Source organism: Gossypium arboreum, chromosome 5 (assembly GCF_025698485.1).
Source record: "Gossypium arboreum isolate Shixiya-1 chromosome 5, ASM2569848v2, whole genome shotgun sequence".
NCBI lineage: Eukaryota > Viridiplantae > Streptophyta > Magnoliopsida > Malvales > Malvaceae > Gossypium > Gossypium arboreum.
Genome location: NC_069074.1, coordinates 67,306,532 through 67,313,582, shown reverse-complemented (window position 1 = coordinate 67,313,582; position 7,051 = coordinate 67,306,532). Strand labels below are relative to the sequence as shown.

Sequence of the window (7,051 nt, the reverse complement as noted above, 5' to 3'; positions counted from 1 at the left end):
AACGAACCGACTATGCAATCCTTCCAAAACATACAAAGCGACCGCCTTTGCATATGCTGAAAAGCTTACTTCTTAAGGGCCATGGACAGAAGCGTCAGCCCGTAGTACAGAGAAACGATGAATACTTGGTGAAAAGGCTAAGTACGGATTCTAGGCCTCAAGAACCCTTTTTGAGGAATATTGACAACTTTCGGCTAGATAGGGTTTAGTGGCTCATGATAATGGTGGAAAAGAAAATAAATATAAAGATGGAAAATGAAATTTTATTGAAAGAAAATATGAAGAAACAAAAGCCTAGACTTTCAGGGGGAGAGTGTTTACAGAAAAAGATGAACCCCTGAATAGAGTCACTTTACCCCTTATTTATAGCACTCTAATTTAACTTAAATTCTAAAGAGATAAATACATTTAATTAAAGATAATTAAAGATAATTAAAGATGATTAAAATAAAATCCTAAAAATTCAATAATCCTAATATTTATCTTAATATTAATTATCATAATAAAATGGAGTCTTATAAAATAAAATCTTTTCTTTTTGCGTTTTTAGTCATTGTGTCTTCCATGCTCGCACTTTTGGCACAATCTTTTTCCTGTGTCACATATCAACCCATTGTGTCTCCAAATTCGCACTTTTGTCCCTTAATTTTACTTTTGCCTCCAAATCAGTCCCTAAAAGATAAAAAGAAATAAATAGCTCAAATTAGTAGGATCAAGCTCAGAATAAACACATGATTAATACATAAAAATACATTATTCTAAAGCATTATCACCTAGCCATTCCATATATAACACAAAGAGGTACGGAGCCAGTGGAAAACCCTGTCGAATTCCCCTTACTAGCTTGAATTTCTACGTAAGTACTCTGTTCCACAAAACTTGTATAGTAGAGTTAGAGATCGCAAACATAATAACATTCTTGAGGAAATTTAGAATTCTTGTAGCATGGAGCGAGGCATTAATAAACTCCAATCGCACCCTAACATATGTCTTCTCCAAATCAATATTAATTGCCATCCATTACTTATTATTTCACATTCCTTTCATAGAGTGTATAATCTCTTGAGCTATAATGGTATTATCCACAATGCTTCTACCTACTATGAACACCGCTTGTTTTTGAACAATTAATTTGGGAAAAATAAGTTTAAATCGATTGACAATAATCTTTATAACTAGTTTGTATAGTACCAAACACAAACTAATTGGGCAAAATTGAGTAAAGTTTTAAGGATTAGCAACCTTTGGAATAAAAACTAACAGAGTATTGTTTAACTCAGAATCAATACTCCCTCCATTAAAAACATTCTTAACCTAGTTACAAATATCTCTCCTAACAACCTTCCATTGCTTTTGAGAAAATAGAGCATAGAATCCGTCACTACCTAGGGCTTTGAAAAGAGCCACGTCAAATAATGTCTTTTTGATTTCCTCATTAGATATCAGTCTACCCATAAACTCAATATCAAGATAATCAATATTAGGAAAATAAATTGGTGGTAAACCCCTCAATATTTTTGCAACATTGCATGTAATTCCTAGAAGAAATCCACCGCTTCTGTCTATAGAACATCTGGGTAATAAATCCACTCTCTATCAGCATTCTTCAAGGCTATGATTCTATTAAATTTCCTTCTTTGAAGCATATGTTTGTGAAAAAACTTGGTATTATGATCACCCAATTTAAACTAACCACATCTTGATTTTTGTTTTCAAATTAACTCCTCATGATGTATAGTTTCTAGCTCCTTCCTTAACCTTAATTCCCTCTTAAATAAATGACTCAAGGTTGAACATTCCATTCTCTTTTGAAAATTTAAAATTTTTTTTATTAAATGCCTTTTGTAAGTCTTAATATGTCCATAGGTAGACTTATTCCATTCCTATATACTAGAGGTAAAGTGGGATAAAGACTCTAACATACTATTATTAAAATTCCACTTACTTTAAACAAAAGAGGGGAAATTTAGGTGCTCAGCCCACCCTGCCAAAAAGAAGAATGATCTTCCTTTAGGTAAAACAATCTCCAGAGAAATAGACAAAAAAAAAAGCTATGATCTGATTTGATTCGCGAAAGATGAGTAACTAAACTATTAATGAATGCTCTCAACCAAGCATCATTACCAGGAGCATAATCTAATCTCTCAAAAACACCACTTCTATGCCAAGTGAAAAGACCCCTGAATCCCAAATCATGAAGTTATGCCATTTCCACTTCTGCCTTAGCACTATTGACTCTCGGCTCAAGTAAACTAACAATATCTAGTTTATACTCCATATTATACTCATAGAAAAATTTGGGGAAATTTAACACTATCACATTCCTAAAAATTCCAAGAAAAAATTGATAAATTCATAATAAAAAAATAAATTAGGAAGGAAATTGACCTTCATTAATCGAAAATTAACTTATTTGCTGGCCTTGTACCAGCTTCATTAAGGTTCCTCTTATCGACCTCTATCTCCGAATAAGAATTGATAAGATCAACAACGGAGTTCATTGAGTCAGACAAAAGGAATCCTGAAATTCCAGACATTTTAAATCAAATCCCACACCCACGAAGAGACTTGTTAAGTTTCTTCCCATCCCTACCAACTCCGATTTTCTCACCAGCTTTTTGTCCTTACACACCTGAAGTTACAAAACCACCCCCTTTCAAACTTTCTCCATCATTTTCAAATGTGCTTTTTGGTTGTAAATTTTCTTTTTTAAATGTGACAGTTGAATACTTTACAAGGTCTAAAACACTCTCACTCATGAAATACCAACCTCTATTAGACCGGTTTAAATAAGAAATAGTTTTGGAATTAAATTTAACACCTAAACTTTAATTTCTTGTAGTTAGAGTTTCAACAGTATGCACACCAAGGGTGATCTCATTACCAAAGTCTGATTCCATTTGTTTCAACACCGATTAGGCCACCAAATTAAAAATATAAAAGTCAAAACTTAAAACCTCAAAGTCATTGCTAGCCCCAATTAGAATTTCGGTTGGTTTCACAAGGGTATTTTGGTTCAACCTACTTTCTGAAATAGACAAATTGCTTAGGCTCATGGAGGAAGTTGCTCCAATCCACCCAAAAATCTCACTACCGTCCACAAAGTCGTCACTATCCATTGGGCCTGGCAAACCATCCACCTTCATGTGGCCCACTTGAGAAAACTTACTACCCAACTCCCTATTTACCCTAACAACATCACTGCCACCCTTATTCGAAACCCCTAAATCAGTTTACAATCATTTCCTTTCCCTTATATTTGAAACCCTTATATTTCTCACCATCATCAGCAATAATTCATTCATCCTTATCTAAGGAAACCAACGCAGAGAATCTAGATCCCCTAGAAAATCGCCCTAGATTTTCCTCTTCAAATCTTTGTTTGCTTGATATCCTTCGTGATTTCCTCTCAACAACCATCTACGGCTCGTAGGCATCTTCCCTATTTGTCATGGAAACCACCACCGTAGGTGTTTCAAGTGGAGGGTTTTGTTGCTCCAATTGCGTCACGCTCCCGACCCGAGAACAAGCCTCCTTCAAATGGCCGTAGCATCCACAAGAGAAATAAATAACTGGTAATGATTCATGTTCTATACACTAAGATCTGCCATTAATTAACACTTGCGACATTAACAGTTTGTCCAAATTAATATAGACTACCATACAAACAAAACGCTCCCCTTACTTTTAATATTCGTGTTGAAATCTAATTTAGCAACTCTCTCTATCATTTCCCCAATCTCCCAGGGTACCTTTCTCTTGTACAAATGCCCCGAAAAGCTTGGTAATGTAATCTAGGTCATCACAACACTAGGGTATGGTTGAGCCGGATTAAAATCAATTGTCCAAGGTTGCACCGTCAGGTATTGTCCAAAAACGATGCAAAGCCCTTGAGATATCACTTTGTCGAAGCCCCATTTGTCTAGAAATTTTGCCAGAAAATAACCATTTTCAATGTCCATCAGTTGAATGGTTCCGTCCCAACAATTTTAGCACTAGTGTAGTAGACATATCTCGGATAAGAAATTGATGAACCCTTTTCGAAAACTTAATCGCAAGAATACCATTAATAGTCGATTTCCTAATATCTCCTTCACAGAAATCAAAATCATTATCACCTTCTGAAACTAAGAATTCAGTCATCATCTTTGAATCCGATTGTCCCTTGCCCACTAGCCTATCCTTTCAAGATAAGGTCTACTCATTAGAGAAATCCATATCCCTCGACTTGTCCGAATCAGCATGTGTATCCTTGAACCTCACCTTCTTGGTGATTTGATCATCTAAAATATGAGTTTCAACCCCATTACCTTCACTAGTAGACATCATCAGATCAGCCCCATTACCTTCACCAAGCATTGTTCTTCATTACGTATTATTTTTTAAAGAACTAATATTTGATAACTTAATGCATACTATTTTGTATCATTAATGAAATAAGTGAATTTAACGATGATACATTATTAGAAATAAAGTAAAGTGATGATGTGTTATCATCTAAATCATCGGTGTGCATAGATTTATACAATGACAATGTATTAAATTTAATACTTGTAAATAAATTTATTTTTAAGTAAAGAAATTCAAGGTTATTATTTGATGTTATAATCTCTATATATATATATAGTATATATACTTCTAGTACCTAATAGCTGAAGACTAGTAAATAGGGTTATTTAGTTAAAGCGAAAGCTAAATAAAAAATAAAAGAGAAAAGCAAAGAAAAAGTTGAAGTCGGAGAAGAAGAAAAATAGGAAGATGAAGAGGAAACCCAACAACCCTAAAAAACTTTAGATTAAGCTTAACAATATTATAGGGTTAATTTAGTTGTTTTTTATAATGCTATTTATTTATAGGGATTGAGAAGCAAAACAAGATATTTTAAAAAATGTTTGTATTTATTTGTTCTCAAGTTGAGGAATTTGGATTGTTTATGGAGCGACAACTTTTCACTCAAATTATTTTTTTAAAATTTGAATATTTAAGCAATTGAAACATATAGGGAAGGGAAGATGAATTCCAAATATTGTAGAGACTCAAGGTAATTAGATTTGTCATTGAAGTTTGGTATAGATTTGGGGACAGCTTTATTGTTAGGTATGGGTGATAATCAATTTGTCTGCCTACTTATGTTTCAAGTTGATTGCGGAGAATACCTTTGGTTGGGTGTTTTTATGAGGATTATAGTTTTTGTTTTTTTTAATGTGGGGGGTAGATGAGTTTATAATCTGATTCAATATAAATAGTTGTATTTTAGAAATTAAATTATTATTACTGATTGAATTTTAATTTAATTAGTATCAATATTATTATTTATGCATGTTGACATATATCTTTATTATTGCAAATGCATAATTCCTTAAATATATATATATATATATATATATATCGTAGAATCATATGCGTCCCATGAACAAAGGAGAAATTTAATTTGAACAATTTTAAATTTTGATGAATAGAATATGAAAGACGTATTAATCATAAAAAGGAATTCTTATGTGAAAGACACTTGCATGGCTGTTTTTAATTCATAAAATGTTCTACAAAGTATTAGGTTCGATTTGACATCATAGTTTCAGATTCATATAACCCAACTTAACCCAGATTTTAATTAATAATATATTATTTTGTTTAAAGATATTCATAATGCTGTAATCTGTGATGCTATTTGAATGAATTAGTTTTGATTCTTATGGTCGTTTTTTGTTCAAATAAATATATTATTTTGTTTAATGTGTTATAAATAAAAGAAAAATTTGAATTTTTTAAAAAAATTATGTTTTAAATTACTATTTCAATAGACATAATTATTAAGGTAAATATTCATAAAAATTGAAATAAAAAATAACTGTTATTGAAATTATTGCCTTTAAAAGGAAAAACCGAAAAGGATGAGTAAAATGATTTTTGAAGTAAATAAATTTTAAATTATTTCAATGAAAATAACTCAAACCAATAATAATTTTAAAATATTTTCATAGAAAATCATAATTACAAAATGCATGTAAAAATTATATATAATATATAGTAAAAAGAATAAAAAGAACTAAAGGCATTTTTGAAATAAAAGGAAAATTTTACAAGTTGTGCAAAGAAAAAAAGTCATACAAGTTAATACAAAAATTAAAAGTATAGTAATTACTATAATTTGAAATTAATAAGTTCAAATAAAAATTAAGTAATTTATATGATATCACAAAGGGTAAAGTACATATATAATCACTCAATTTTTCAAAATTTCATTTTAAGCATTTAAAATAAAAATATTTACATTATAAAATTTTATTTTAATCACTTCAGTTAAAATTGCATAACATTCCCACTATTTTTTGTTTCTTTCCGGCTCCACCACATGCATTTAAATATTTTATTTTCTCCTATTTTTAATTGCAGCACTTCCTTGGGCGCCGCACCATCGAGAACCGAAACCAAGCAAGAGCAGAACCCTTTCGCCGAAATCGCTGTCAACTCAGAGTCTACTGTTCCCTTCAGAGTGCATTTGGGCATCGAGTCAAACTCGGGCCGTGCAACATATGACCCGGTTCGAATCAGTCGGGGAGAGGAGGGAGAAGATAATCGTAGTAAAGGATGAGAGAAAAAATTGAGTAAAGAATGTCTGTTAGCTCAGATGGAAGCTTTTATAGAGAAGTTCCTCCATAAGGGTCTATACATGTATAACAAAATTAGTCTACATTTTCCATCTAAATAAATCAAATTTGTTTCTCAAACATTGAACCCAAAAGACAACGCAAATGCAAGTGTTTGGAGACTGTGTAACAGCAAAATTTCAAAGTTTTTCAAATGATTAACGATTGAACAGCGGTTTTTGGGCGTGGGAGATGAAGAATTTCAACAGAATTTTCGCGTAGGAGATGAGCGTCTGGGTTGGAAACTATGTAACAGCAGAGCATGAAAACGAAGTGGGCTTTGAAGGAAGAGAACCAGGAGGAGATTGAATGCATTTGAGGGACTTGAAGAAGAAGCTTTGATGGACTCAGGGTATTCCATGGAAGTTGAAAAGGAGTGGTTTTGGGCTTGATTTGGGTTTGAG

At 32.2% G+C, this 7,051-nt stretch overlaps 2 long non-coding RNA genes across 2 annotated transcripts; one reads left to right on the top strand and one right to left on the bottom strand.

Annotated features, from left to right (window-relative positions):
* Positions 1–457: 457 nt before the first annotated feature.
* On the bottom strand, positions 458–2,537 carry LOC128292859 (uncharacterized). The gene is made up of 3 exons (XR_008282816.1): positions 2,389–2,537; positions 774–865; positions 458–672 (listed from the first exon to the last, which is right to left on the bottom strand). It is a non-coding gene; the product is annotated as an uncharacterized LOC128292859 (long non-coding RNA).
* A 435-nt stretch (positions 2,538–2,972) lies between these two features.
* Positions 2,973–6,728, top strand: LOC108450826 (uncharacterized). Its single transcript, XR_001866282.2, has 2 exons — positions 2,973–3,575; positions 6,394–6,728. It is a non-coding gene; the product is annotated as an uncharacterized LOC108450826 (long non-coding RNA).
* The last annotated feature ends 323 nt before the right edge of the window (positions 6,729–7,051 follow it).